Consider the following 15524-nt stretch of genomic DNA (forward strand, 5'->3'; position numbering starts at 1 on the left):
CCCCCCCCCCCAAAAAAAAAACAACCAACCTGCCAAAGAAACCCACATCCTTCCCCCCAGCTTTTCCAGAGTAAAGCAAAAATCCCACTTCAGAACTATTTATTTTAATCCAGTAGATTCCTAATTCTGGTGTGGGGGGTGGTTGTTTGTTCATTTTAAACTGCCAATACATCATTTCCTCTGTAGTGCTTTAGGGTTTTTTTGGTTTGGTTTTTGTTTTTTCTTGGTTTTAGGTAAACATTATTTAAGGCATCATTGCGTCCCTAGCTAACCAAGCATTTTCGACAATGTTTATACCACATATGTATCTAATCACCTAGCCACATGTCCCCATTTTCTGAGAGAAAGAATTTGGGCAACTAGCGTGAAAAAAGGACATTTTTGTCTCTGCACATGAAAAAAACCCCAGACTTCTAAGCATTTATTTCTATATGCAGAAGCAAGCAGCTTTAGTCAAACAAATGCTTCCGTAGCTTAATGAACAGCTCATTATTTTTTTTTAAATTCTCATTTTAAATTAATCTGCTGGTTTTATTACCTATTAAATTAGCTCTCAGTGTAAAGTTTTGGTATTAAGTCAGACCAGTAACAGTTGTAGGTTGTTTTTTTTAGTGAATCCCCTTTGCTAGAAGAGCACAGAAATGCTTCCAATCTCAAATGTATATATAAAAAAAAAACCAACTTGATACCATATGAAACTACATAGTAATTCCTTGAATCTCAGAATAAGAGATGTTCCACATCTATAGTTTCTCTTTTCTAATAAGGATTCTAGAAGATACAGGGTTTAAGTGTGAATTCTAGGTCAAGAGGTTTGAAAACAATCATCAACAGATTCATACTAGTGAATCTACGCTGGGATCACAACACGCTTGCACTTTGACAACACTGAAATGTCAGCAAAGAAACTAAATGTTTGCTGCATTTCAGAAGTCATAGCAATAATATTCCCTTTATTAATTACTGTCCAGGCACCTAGAAAGTACCTTATATGGATCCGATACAAAATCCCTGACCATAACAGAAGACTAACTTTGACATAAGACAAAAAGCAAGGTAGGTGGAGAGATGAATAAACAGCACCACAGTGACAACATACAACAAAGCACACATCTGTTTTAGGGTATACTTCTGGCTTTTTAAACTCTTCTCCTCAACTCTCATGAGGAAGGCAATGTGGTACTGCCTCCAGAATTGAGCTTCAGCATCTGTTCTGCTAAACGATGATGATTCTGTCCCACTGTTTCTCAATGATGCCCAGACTAAGAGTGCATAACTCTTGTGAATACATAACTGAAGCTTTCAAGTCACCAACACCAGGCTTCAACCAGCCATTTTCTCCTTTCCACTTCCAAACAACTCATCTCCCTTTCCACTCCTCATTTTTGCCAATGTTGTCCTTTTCCTGTTACAGTTGCTTCCCACCACCTGCTGCCTCCTATTCTGCAGGGACCCTATTACTACATCTTGTAAGCATCTGCAGTGGAACAGGCATACAGGGTTTTCTTCCTCTTACTCTCTTTTAGCCATGTAAATAGAAGGGGAACAGAGAAATATATAGTAATAATACTGATGAATCTGCACGGGATCCTAGATTTGAAGCCATTCCTTTTTCTTATTACCAGACAAAAAAGAATTGCACCAAACAAGTGGTAAAAAAACATGATTGCTATGAGAGTACAGACCTGGAAATCAGACTGTCCACAGAGAAAGCAAACCTTTAAGTGTAAAATTAACTTTAACTGAAGAAACATGGTAGCTTTCACCCCAGGATTCTGAAAGAACTGGCCCACAAAGACAGTGGCGTGACAGCAAATAGTTTTAACAAGCAATCTATCAAAACAAACAAAAATACTGGAATGAAAACAAAAAATCCACCTTCTATCTTAAGTCAAGCAGGGGGAAAAAAAGCGAAGCAGCCCACAATCAGGAGCAGTCAGGCACACAGAACTATTTTATTTCAAGATGGAATATGGTTAATTACCAGAAGTGGAAACACACAAGAAACCCAGGAAGGACACAAATGCAAATAAATCAGAATAATTCAAATATGCATGTGTATGACATTTAAAGGAAATTTCATTCTTTGCCTTACAGAACACTCTTCAGGGTGGAGTGAAATATGGATGTAGTTTCTATAAAACCTTGCAGTAATCAGATAAAGCTACTTTATAAATAGCTATATATTATATACAAAATACATTCTGAACATGAACATTGCCTTCAGTTTTCCACAATATCCGCATACTGTAAAACCTTGACAACAGGAATTCTATCTGCAAATTTGCTCTAACAACTTCTCTCAGCTCCACACCAATCTCTTCTCAGCAGTTGACAGGCCTTGCACAGTAGCTGTAGCATGGAAATTCCACGCTTCAGTTTTGGATTTATCTCTTATTCTTTCACTGTGCATCTGCTACTAGGCCTCCTCGCACCACCTCTTTTGCACGTTGAACAAGCACAGGCCTTCCCATCTCTTCTCTCCCTTGCGTCTTCAGTCCCCTGACCACCTTGTTGGCTGTCCACTGAATTCATTCATGTTTATCAACTTTCTTCTTTTACTAGAAGAGCCAAAACCAAATACACTCTTCTACAAATGGTCTAAGAAGTGCCGAATAATGAGGAATAACCACTTCCCTCCACCTACTGGCTAGACTCCCATTGACATAACCCAGGATGCTGTGAGCCTTCAGCATTGCCAGGGCACACAGCTGGCTCATGTTTAGACTCCAGTCAATCCACCCCCAGAACCACTAATTCTAAATGAAGTCATCTTAGTTACCTTACAATTTTTATCCTCACAATGATATCTATATATATTTATCCACATTTTCCCAGCCACAAACTGACACTCTGAGCTAGAGTATAAACTTTTTGATGAAAAACATTTCACATAAAAAAAAAAAAAGGCTACGATAACAATGGACACATTGAAGTACTCTAGGTGAAAAAAAAAAGAAACCACGTACCAAAAACCCTCACAGGTGTTGTAAGACAAATAAATCAAAAGCTTTACACAGATCAACAGACACCTTGAAACTGATTTTTCCACTTTCACAGTACTAGGATTTTGTTGAGCACGCAAGCTCAGAATTGTTGAAATGAAGTTATTATATTATCACTTTGAGTGACTGTAGCACCTTGCACTTCCAGTTAGAGGTTAAGGTCTACAGTTGCAGAAGGATTTTCAAAATTATTTTTAAGTAATCATCTGCCACTGTCCCTAAATTTTTACACATTTCACAAAACTTCTGATGAGCCTGTGTATGCATAAATCACTAAGCAGCTCCAATTTCTAACTTTGCACTTGCATTTGACAAGGCTTGGAAGAGCTTTGTTTTCCCACCTCAATATGCAGCAATTCATTATTCCAAAGAATGTGAAAGCATGCAGACATCTGAAAAAATCATTAACAATTTAACAAACCTACAAACACATTCTGAAGACTAACAGATCAAAACTATCTGATCAACTAAAGTATTATGCTTGCAGGATATCCACAATTTCTTACTTCAATTAATCCAAGATATTTAAATAATTGACTTAAATCAATAAAAATAAAATATTTTGTCTTTGTTTTAGCAGTTCACTGGAGCATAACAAGACCTAATTAATCGCATAAATAGAATAAAAATCACCCATATGAATGCTGGAATAATTCACTGTGCTTATAATTTGAGTTATAACATTTTTGATAGGAAGGGCATTTGCTTCGAGCTTCAACACTAAATATTTAAACTTGCAAAGTCTGAACTTCATGCCCCTGAAAAATTAAGTTTACAAACACAGAAGGCTTTCACAGCAAATTTTCACACTGATCAATAAAATTCAAACAAATCACAGTCTTGGTCTCAAAAGTGTTGTCATAAAAATATCCATCACATTGCAAATGCTGTTTCTTAAAAAATTAGTTCTAATTTTCTATTTAGTTTTTCTTTAACTAGAGTTTAATCATTTAAACATACGGTATTCTTTGAGCACATTAAAACAAAATCATTTTCAGAGGTCTGTATTACCAGAACTATGCCACAGTTTCAACAACCATATATCATTTTATATGAAATAAGACTCTTCTTGCTCTTGGCAGTTTTAATGGCCGACACCACGATCCATGATGAAAGATAAAAACAATCTGGACAGTGGGCAAAGAAAGAAAAGCATTGCCACTGCCGCGCTGGGCTCTCATTCCAAAACTGAACCCCCTCCAAAGCAGATCTCACTTAAGCTTCTGTTCATGTTAATGGCAATCTGGATTAATGGATGTAGAAAGAAGAAAAGCACCTATATGGATGCCTGTGCATAATTCACACTGCAACAAGGAAATATCTGCATGTCCCCTTGTTTAAAATGCAACGCAAACCTTATATTCAGTTCTAAAATAATTATGTGCTTATGACAGAATCACATTGTAGTGACAACTGGGATATGCTTTCAGGCAAACAAAAGATTACATCTACACAAGCACACAGCCTGATAGCGACAAGCATTCTTTCAAGATTTAACCCAGCATTACCTCTGCAAGACAAACAGGATCAACCCTTTTGACTACATTTGTGAAGTCTTCTGGTCTTCCAGAAGGCATATTTAGAAATTCAGAATCTAGACTCTAGTGGAGAGACATTCAGTAAGTATGTGCAATGCCTTCAAAAGCGGCTCAGCACTACCACACAAGGTGAACACTACACAAAAATCACTGCCAACTCTAGCAACATGGGTTGAACAAGACTCAAAACTCATCCAAGGAGATCCTCTAGATGTAAAATTTCCTAGCTGGAGAACAGTCACCTTACATGTAGAGCCGGTGAGAACAACAATCTTGGGAGGCAAGCACCCCCAGTCCTGGCAGGGCCTGTGGAAGCAGCCCTTGCCGCGGACGGGAACGCTCCGATTCTGAGCTGCCAGCAGGCCCCAATGGCCTGCTCAGCGCCATCACTCACAACACCATGCAGTCAGTCAGATCAGGGACCAAGCCAGCCAAAACCTACTCCTTCTCTTTCTGCTTCTGCTCTTCCCCAGTTCTGGGGATGAATAAAATAAGCTACTAGGGACAATGAGTTGAAGTGAATTACCAACAACAGTGTCGTAATCGCCTCAAGCCAGTGCAGGAGAAGGTCGGGGCCACACGGGTAGGCCCCCGTGGTGAGGTTGCAGCCGGCTCCAATGGCCCCACCACAGGGCACAGCTGAGCCCCTCAGCCACAGGGAAAGCCTGTGTCAGACAGGGCAAAAGGCTGCCCAGCAGCCAAGGATGAGGGCAACCCAGTGAGAGACAGCCCTGCCATCCCGAGGGGAGAGCAGGAGGAGGGCAGGAGGGGCTCCAGGCGCCCCCACAGAGATGCCCCTGCTGCCCCGGGACAACAGTGGGGCAGGAGGGAGCAGCTGGGTGGGCATCTGGCAGCCAGTCAAGGTGAACTCGCCATACATCCATCAGAAATATCCTTAGACCAGCTGAAACCAACGCTGAAAGCACACTGTAGCACTCTCAAGTGTTGGTGTACACCCTCATGGTTCATCATCCATATTTATTGCAAAGGCACAGAGGTGCAGTGTCACATTATCAAACAAGAACATAATTTCAGGTTTCTGTGTTGATTTAAGCTCTCAGAGTTTTGGCAAATGATATTGCCAATGGTGCTGGCTTTTAAAGGACAAATCCAAACCTTACACACTTAATAAAATAAAATTCCCTAGTTCTTTCTAGAGAAATTGCGGCTGTAAGACAGCAAAAACAAGTCAGAGACTCAAGGTCACATTTAACATCTACAACTATTTTAAACTAATTAGATCCCCCCAAAATATGCCGTTTGTTTGCAGCCTATCTTCCATAATTTCAGAATAATATTTTATTTAAAAATACTTGGGTTGTTTTAATCAAACAGCAATATTTTTCCCTTCTTCCCCTAGGAGTTCGTACCCTACCACTATCAATATCCAGCATCCACTATCATAATTTCTATCATTTTCAAATGAAATAAAGCTTTGATTTCAATAAAAGAGTCCTTCCATTTCTGTTACAGGGAACCATGCCCTCTGACAAATCAGCTGTCCCAAAAGGATTCCCAAACAAATTAGTAAGCAACGCCTAGAAGGCTCCTAGAAGCCTTCTCCAATGACCCACTATGAAGTGATAGTACTTAGCTGCCAAAAAACCGTGGTAGATTGTTAACATGCTGCTGAGCCCCTTCAATGCAGGAACATCTGCTGCCTGGCACAGGAAGGGAGAGTGGAAATGCTGAGACCCACCCATCATTTCTGACAAAAGAGGGTAAGCTAAAATTCCTGCATCAGAAAGACTAGTTTAGTCCTATCTGTAACTCAAGCCAGGTATTTTAGTGGCACTGCCTTTTTAAGTAAATTGATTTTTGGTAGCCAGAGTCATCATCATTTGAATTAAAAATAGTTTTCTTTAGTTTCTCCATTACTAAGAAAAGTATTTCCTTTAGTTAAGGAAACTTCATGGAGAAAGGTATTGAGTAACTGGCAATGTAATCTGAAAAATGTTATACTATCATTTACATGTCCAAACTGATTAAATTTACTCCTTAAAGAAGCAGTTCATCCATAATAAGGGGAAAATTAAGCACTTTACCTATAATCACTTGAATGCTACTTGAATGCCCCAAAGTGGGTAAAATACATATACTTTATTTATAAACAGTTGGAACTACTCACAACAGCAACAGCTGATGAGGTTTTAAAATAGAGAATCGGGGGGGAAAAACCAAACACCTGCATAGAGCTAGAAACTAGAAAATGGTGAGCTAGGCAGCTTATATGAATTGCAATAATTTTACTATTTAAGTACTTCATCCTAATGTATATGCTGTCACAAAAGTCAGCAGGAAAAATCACTGACTTAAGTGAGGTCAAAAAATAAGGGGTGAAGAAAAACAGGCAGAAAAAAAGATACTACCCATGTTTTTCCCCCTCCGCTTCTTGACTCATCAAATGTAGTAATTCTGTTCTAGCCCTAAGGCTGCTTTCAGTTGGACTCAACTGCTGCAACTGCTACTGCATACTGGTCATACCAGTATGCTGGTATTTATTATTTGTTACCATTATTACCAGTATTACCCTACTGGTATGACCAGTATGCTGGGGGTTTCAGAACAAAACTGTGTCCAATTTAAATGCAAGATGAAGAATGCAGTGGAGCACTATGCCAATAAACTCTGCTGAGTAAATTATTTTGGGGTATATGTTGCACAGCAGCAAGAGTATAGGCAAGGGAAGGGAGGACAGCCCACTAAACCAGCCAAGATGGGAGAAGGTGGATTAGAAGGCAGCAGCAGCTGTTTTGGAGAGGGGTCAGCAACAAGAGCCAAGCCTACCTGAGACGAGCTTGGGAATCCCTGCTCTGACCAAATGCTTTCCCCCATAACAACGTGCTTACACTATCATGCTGAAACCTAGTGGTCTCAGGAAATAACTCTTTGCACATAATTTACCACAAGTGGGTACTGATAGAGTAATGGCAGGGTTATAACATAGGAATTCAGTAGATATCTATTAATTTTACAAATGCAATATATAAGAAAGATTTTTTTTAATTCATAATTTTATTTTTAATATACTGTTTTCCTTTAATATGCACGATATTGAGAATCACAAGAATATTTTCTTGGATTTTACTTACAAGTTTATTAAAAACCTGCCAGCGCTTGCATTTAGGTTGCTTACTAATTAGAAACTTTTCAATTGTTTCAATTAAATCCATTAGGATAGTGCTAACAGTTCAGTACTTTAAGCAAGAAGGTGTCTAAAAAGTTATTATGTTACTAACGTTTTACTAAAAGATGGTTTTCCAGAAAGCTGAGAGGGCAGAAAAATGAATGAGATGAGCAAACTATGGCAGTTGCTACAGAGAAAACTGATTCCCTTCCCCACCTGCCCCAACTCACTCCCCCACTCCTCGCCACAAGCTTAGGTCCAAATGACTGTAAGATTTGAATTTGATTTAATAAAATAAGTAAATTTGCTACAACTATATAATTATAATATAAAAATAGTTGCATTACATTTGAATGTTTTAATATGTATTCATGGGGAAATTTACACAAATTAGTTTTGTATTGGTTTCAGTACTCTGCAATATTAAAAAGGGGTTTATTATTAAAAAGGATGCAGCAGACGAATGGGAACACACGGTTATTAAACATTTTAAACATATTTTCCTTTTAATTTGGTGATGGGCTCCTGAATGGGTTTTTGGGACAGCTATATATATAAAAAAAAAATACTAACTTGTCTACACATATCAAGATACATACTGAAATTATCAAAAAGATCTTCCTATTATTTTCTAAATCATAGTTTCTTGTTAATTTATACTGAGACTTATTGGTCATTTTTTCTTCCAAGTACCAAGAAAACAACTCAAGAGCTACCAGGTCTTTCATTGTGGCCCATATGTTAACCATTCTGATTCATTTTAAAAGAGAGTTTTTGCAGAGAAACCAAGTAGGATTTCCTCCAGGAGAGATACTGACCTTTGAAAGTATTATCCTACTAGTATCCCACCTTTTACAAACACTAAACAAACTTGTGGCTTCACCAATAAAAGGCTATTATGTTTCAGGGTACTTTAGGAGCATCAGTCTTCTCTTATGTAAGTATATAAATGCCTCTTAAGAATAATCTCAACTTTATGCGATTTTTTTCCTCCAGAAATCTTAGGCATCACAGCAAGTTATAAAAAAATGAAATGTCACCTATTAGCAATCACTGACTGAAAGTAGAGAGTTCTCACACCAAAGGAAAGAAATGTTTATTCGCTCACCAGTTTATATCTGGGTTTTGCACATCAAACTTTCTTTGATCTTTCTTAACCTTTTGCAAATATGTTACTATGTATAGTCTTCCAAAACATAACCAAAAGGCCTATAATCTGCATTTCATAGATAAACTCTTTAGAGATTTATCTAATCCCTGTTCTTAACATCTCTAAATCTTTAACAGAGAAAGTCTGGATCTAGGTCCTATATTTGTTTGAGGCAACATGAGACAATGAAGTTAAATTTTGTGAAATAAAAACCACAAAAACACATGAATTGCCTTAAGAAGGAATATATCTGCTTTATCTTTCACTGGAAGTATCTACACACAAAATATGACTTATTCCAGGGAAGCTGAAAAAACAGTTCGGGAAGATTTATAAGCATCTTTAACAAGCACACTAACTGTGCTGAATTAGATCAAAACCATTAAACATGAATGCACATTTTTTGTAAGTGAAGACAACACTTTTTACACCAGCTTAATGTCTTTTGCTGCAGAACAATGTCATGTTCAATATAAAGAATTATAAATTTCAGATCAGTTTAGCTGTTCAAGGCTATGCATTGGTGGCAGTCATGTAGTTGAGCTTTAATATATATCACAAATCCAATATTGTATATAAAGGTAAAAAAATATTGTCAGCGTATATTAGTTGCAAAGTCTTAAAATCAGTTCATAAGTTTTGAAACAATAATTTCAAGCAAACTATCATAACAACAGCAGTTGTACTGATATTTAAGTGTAATTTTTTAAAAATGCATTTCCATTGCTGTTAGTTATATTTAGGATAAATAAATAGGTCCCTGCATTTCAAGCGATGAAGTTACTATGCCTGTAGTGCAGCTGTTTGCACAGGATCATTCACTGGCTCAGGCCAGGCATTCTGGCACTGATATATTAATATTCAACTCGGCAGATTAACATAAGCAGAGGCTGTCGAAAACGATGAGTGAAAGGGTAGGAGTGTGAAGTATATAGAAAATGACATCTATCTTTAGGAGGTGGTTAGTTTCATTATCTATGAAGTTATTGATCCTGAGTGAGGAAGCAGCTGAGCAAGTGTTTTAGGGAATGCCACGAGCAGCCAACTCGTGATTAAAAGAATACTCATGCCCTTAGAGGAAACTGGAAAGCAAAAAATACTTTGGGAGTTGGGAAATACCCATTAAGAAGAATCAAAACAGAAAGTTAAAATATTTGTGTCTGTGTGTGCCAAGTCTATGGTGGATTTTTTCATGCAGAAAATTCCACGTCTTCAAATACAAGTTTTTGGAAATACTTTCCTACTTTTCTCATTAAATTTCCTCAAAATGAGTAATGTTGAAAGATGTTCTTGTTTCTACAGGTAAGTACAGAGCAAACTACAAGTTTCTGGTCAAATAAGTTTCCAGTGAGCCACAGAGTAGGCACACAAGTATTTTGTGTATCAGGAAAAGAATAAGTATTTACCTTCTGTGCAACAGAATACTAGTTTAGACCCAAAACGTCACCTGCTGGGAAACCAGAAGTTTAACCTGATTCTATAAAACAAACTCCTTCAGTTTGTTTTTTTTAAGCAGAACTCTTTTAATCATTGGCTCAGTCCTTCTAATCTCGTTTGTACCTTTAGCACTTATTACCACTTATTACCCTAGGTATAGTAAGGTTATTCCAAGCTCCTGCCAACACCACCTTTCTGGTCTCTTTACTTGAACGTACACAATTGACAAGCAATAGAGAAATCACTTCAGTTTGAATTATAAACCAAATGCTGCCATTCCTCATTCCCTAAATACCCATAAATTAAGCTGTAAAGGACTTGAAATTCACAAGGTAAACGTACAGTGTGGGAGTTCCTTATCTGCAACACGCTGCGGCCAAAGTCTCAGTAGCATAGCACAAAGCTTCACACTTATCCTCCTCAAGCTGAGGGCAGGGCTTGTTTACACAAGGAAATGCCCACACAATTCTGTGGCTACGGTTATTGGGGAACTTCTCGTAAGTAGTTCAGAAAAAAAACCTTCCTTTCTCCTTCTCGTATACTGCTGCTAACCATTTGCCAGTGGAAACCCCTGGTCGACTTGATTAGGGCAGCATTTCACTGAATTTTCAGAGTTCATCTATGCTGCAGACATACCAATTTAGCTCTACGTTGGTTAGCACAGGTATCAACAGCAGGGCAGGCATGAATCTGATCACGTCCCTACAAATCTAAACTAGGGGTGAAGCTCAAGTCACCAGTGTTTCCAACCTATCAGCCCCCAAAATAGATACACGAAAACCAGCCTGGGAATATCTGTGTGCATGTCAGTCGCACGTGCCCGCTACAGCGTGGTCCTACCCAGGACTCTGTACCTGCAGAACTAATACTTCGCACCTCAGCATGACTCACTATTACCAAAGCTATTACTGAGAACCGTCTTTACAACTATTTCGATTTTATTAACAGGTGCTTATCCACTAGTGCTCAAATATTATGATTAGAGAAGACATAAAATTTAAACATATTAAACAATAATTTATTACACAAAGGAGTTATACCACAGGTCCTGAGACAGCTGTAACACAACTGAAGCCAAGTTTGATTACTCAGCTCCTCTCTAAACATTTGCCTTAATTATTTTTAATTTTTTTTTCACTTTTTGGAAAAACCTATATTTGTATGCCTTGATTCACAAACGCTCAAGATAAAAGTCTGCCTGTGCTTTCAAAGTGCATGTTAATGATTAATAGTGAATAATAAATACACATGCCAAAGAAAATCCTAAGCTTTTATACCAGGAGTGTCATTTTGGTTATTTCTAAATTATTGATCTTTTCATCTGTTTCACTAACATGCATCATGAAAGTCTTAAGCTCAACCTTTTCTACTTTTCAGCCCTATGAAGTCAGGACGAATGTACAAGTTACTCGTTTAACATAATATGACATAATTCTATTTTAGAAGCAGTTTGCCTATTTAAGGGATTAAAATACCTTCTCTATGAACCACAAAGAAAAAAAAGGAGCAGAACCTCAAAATCTTCCTGCTCCAAGCAGACACTTCCAGATACACCAGATGGATCTTGTAATCAGCCACATCCAATCATGTATTTCTTTATTCATTTCACCAACGAAATATTACCTCAATACACTATTAACTGTCACATTCCCATTCTGCTTTTTGGTGGTTTTTTTTTTAATATTTCACTATTAAAAATAGCTTTCCCCTTGAAGGCTGCAAAATAAGATTACTTTTGTATTAAGGGGAAGTTTTGGACACATGGTGTTACAAATGAGTCCATGAAAATGTGCCCTGGTCTCAGCTGGGAGAGAGTTAATTGTCTTCCTCGTAGTTGCTGTGTTTTGGATTCAGTATGAGAACAATGTTGATAACACATATTGGTTTAGTTATTGCTAAGTAACATTTATATTGAGGCAAGGACTTTTTCAGCTTCCCATAGAAGCCTAGAGGGAGCACAGACGGGACAAGCTGGCCAAAGGAATATTCCATACCATGGACATGATGCTCAGTGTATCAATGGGGGCTGGCTGGGAGACAGCAATCCATGATCACTGCTTGGGATGGGCTGGGCAATCAATCATCAGGTGGTGTGCTATCATTTAATTTTGTATATTCTTTTACCAATATTATTACTATTATTAATAGAATAGTAACAGAAGAGGAAAGTAAACAGGCTTTATTTCAACCTATGAGGTTTTTCTCTCTTTTTTTCTTGCTCTTCCCCCTACCCTATCTAGGGAAGGTAGGCTAGTGAGCAAATGACATTCATATAAAAGGACTTGGGGGGGGGGGCGGTTTGAAAGCTGTTCTTTTTTTTTCCTTTTCCCTCAAAAATTACTTTATTCATCTCAACATGCTTTTTTATAAAAACAGGTAGAAAACTAGAAAACATATTCATATTTGAAAATGTCTGAATAGAGTTATATTTTGACTACCCAGTTGCACAATGATGACAATTCTTTTTCTTTGTATGATAAAAATGTGTAAGTAAATAGTTAAGCAAGCATGAAGAAAAACACCATATTGATTGTATTCTACAAAAAGAAGACCAGTATTTGTTCTTGATTTCCAAAGAGAGTGAAATGACTGGGTGGTTACCACAGCATTTCATAACCAAGACTTCTCCCAAATCAGGTTTCAACAGTTAATTTAGGTGATTTATTTTGTGAATATGTAAGCACAAGTGCTATACACATTAGGACTCAAGTGCATGACACAGCTGAGAGTTGTGTCATGCACAACCTTCTGATGAGGTTTTTTTTGGCAAAAAAAAAAAACCAAGGAAAAAGCACATACCAACAAACTTATCTATAAAACTCAGAAATACAGTAATTTGAACTGAACATTAGAAAACTATTTTTCCATTAGAAAATTATTTCTTTAAAGTCAGCTAGACAAAAGATTCCTGGATGTTCTAAAAGAGGATAAAATATGCTTTTCTCCTGTCTCTGTGTATATTGCACAGTCATACCGTGTTTTTGAATGACTACACAAGTCCCTTGCTCAGCACTGAGCTTCATGCTTATCATGACACGAGTTTGCACTGAACAGTCCAGTCCACAAAACAACAGGCACGTGAATGTTGCGTGCAGCACAAACGTGAGGCTGATTATAAAAATAAAGTGATAGGCATCGCAGTCAAGGAAAAAGTATCTAGGGAATAACTGCAGTCAGGTCCCTTCCTTGAACCTCCTTTCCATCTGCCCTGGAGTCGTTCACCAGTGGGATACAATTTGCAGATGTGGCTAGCCCCCGCGCTGGCAGGCTGAAGAGGGGTCAAGAGTAGGGGGGGAAGCATTGTGGCCCCTCTCATTATTCTTCCAGACAGCATTACACCCAGCCAGGCATCAAGGACACAAACATGAAACATTCACAACTCATTCATTCCCCACACCCAGAAAAGTCTGCAGAGGGTTTTATAAGAAAAGCAGCTGGACTCTCAAGGACAGTTTGCTTCTACAACAAACTCTATTTTAAGGTCTCATTGTTAACTGCTACCTATAAGTTTTTATTTCCAATGTTCACTTCCAAAAATAGCTGGTTGGTTTAGAACCAACTTTACTTAGGACCTTAAGGGCACTACAAAAGGCAAGAACAAACAACAGTTCGTTTTGGCAAGGTCCATCTACTGAAGTTTATCCCATGCAGGAGGATAGGGTTGAAAAGCACTTAATTCCATTTAAGTCAAATTTTGCTGATTTGTCAAAATGAAAACTACTAAACAGATCTTTCTGTTGGTTTATTTTGACAGAAGCTAGCAAGCTTTTTTTAGAACAGTATTATCAGCTATAAACAAAAGCTACTGGTGTTCACATAAATGGATTGCACTTGCCACACAGCTGCAAAAAAAAAAAAAAAAAAAATCAGAAATACTATTTCCACCATCAAAAGTACATTAATGCACAAGGAATAAGAATCCCTCAATGTTTATCACCTGTAGGCACCTCTGTATTTTTAATTTTTTAAGCTCTCTTGCATCCCAGTGGTCACAAAAATTCCAGACTGTAAGTACAAGGAGCTCTGTTAAATCTCAGCTCAGTGAATGTACAGACAACTGAAATACAACTTTCCACACAGTACCCTCACTCTGTGCCTCTGTGCCTAAATCCTTGCCGGGAGAAGGCTGCTACTGAAATGCAATACAGACAGAAAAGGTACAGTATAGCAAACCATGAGCAAAGTTCTTATAGGTCACGTCTACATTAGGAGGGCCTTACCAGTATAGTAACTCTACCCCTTCTACTTAGGGGGTAACCACACTGGCAAAGACATCACAGAAGGGTGAGGTTGGCAGGGACCTCTGGAGGTCATCTGGTCCAGCTGCTCTTAGAGAAACCTCAAGAACTCTGGCTTCCTTCAAGTGCTGTATCATCCCATGGTACACATGAGAGACCGTGTCTGCACAGAGCAATTAAGAGGAGGCAGAGCAAGGGTATCAGCAGCAACATAAGAAGTCAGGATACAGAACATATAGGTCTGTGCATGCCATCATTTCTGTTCAATACAGGAAGAACCATACCTGCGGAAACAGAGTTTCCCTAGAGTTAACCTAGGACAAGTTTACCTGGCCACATCTGGAATCCATGGCAGAATATAGAATAGAAACAGAATATAGAATGTAAGGCATTTCCTACAGAGCCCACTGACATGACTGCAAAAGCGTTCCCTTCAGGCATCTTTAGCTCAGACCCCAAACGCTGTGTTGCATATTTAAAATTCTGAAGGCCAGCCTGAGACTTAATAACAGTAACAATAATGTTATGGTACATAACCGTTATACTTGGCTATTCTTCACTTACTGATTTATGAGGCAAAGATGACCTGTTCAGTCCTCTGGAAAAAACCAGAAACTTCATAGGAAGAAGCGGATTTTCTTTTGTTGAGAGGCAAAGGCTTCATCTGCAGATAAATAAATAACAGGATGAGGAAAATATATGGGATGTGATGCTCCATTAGCAAACATCACATCTGTTACTGATATTTTAATATCTTCACTGTCACCCTGAAGCATACCATGTGCAATTAAGAGGAAATTGGAATGCAATTTTTTAAGTAAATTATTGTCAACAGGCATACAGCACTAAGCCCAATGCAAATCATTAAATCAATTCAGCACCAATTTAAAAAGTTTTGATTAATCCTCAATTCATTGCTCTGCTATTATAATATGTTATTAAATGCACCCACCACTTAAAGACTCTCTCATTTCATTTGTAATTACAGTAAATATTGATTGCAAGGGTGGCCTGGAGACAACTCCAAAA

The 15524-nt window shown here is 38.1% G+C and overlaps 1 long non-coding RNA gene across 1 annotated transcript in view; it reads right to left on the minus strand.

Annotated features, from left to right (window-relative positions):
* The window catches only part of LOC106887371, a 63764-nt gene extending 48599 nt beyond the window's left edge, over nucleotides 1-15165 (minus strand). Inside the window, exon 1 of the long non-coding RNA XR_001411867.1 lies at nucleotides 15060-15165. This is a non-coding gene — a long non-coding RNA (uncharacterized LOC106887371). The remainder of the gene's footprint in view (nucleotides 1-15059) is intronic.
* Nucleotides 15166-15524: the final 359 nt, after the last annotated feature.

This window comes from Calidris pugnax, unplaced genomic scaffold (assembly GCF_001431845.1).
Source record: "Calidris pugnax isolate Ruff unplaced genomic scaffold, ASM143184v1 scaffold8, whole genome shotgun sequence".
Lineage (NCBI taxonomy): Eukaryota > Metazoa > Chordata > Aves > Charadriiformes > Scolopacidae > Calidris > Calidris pugnax.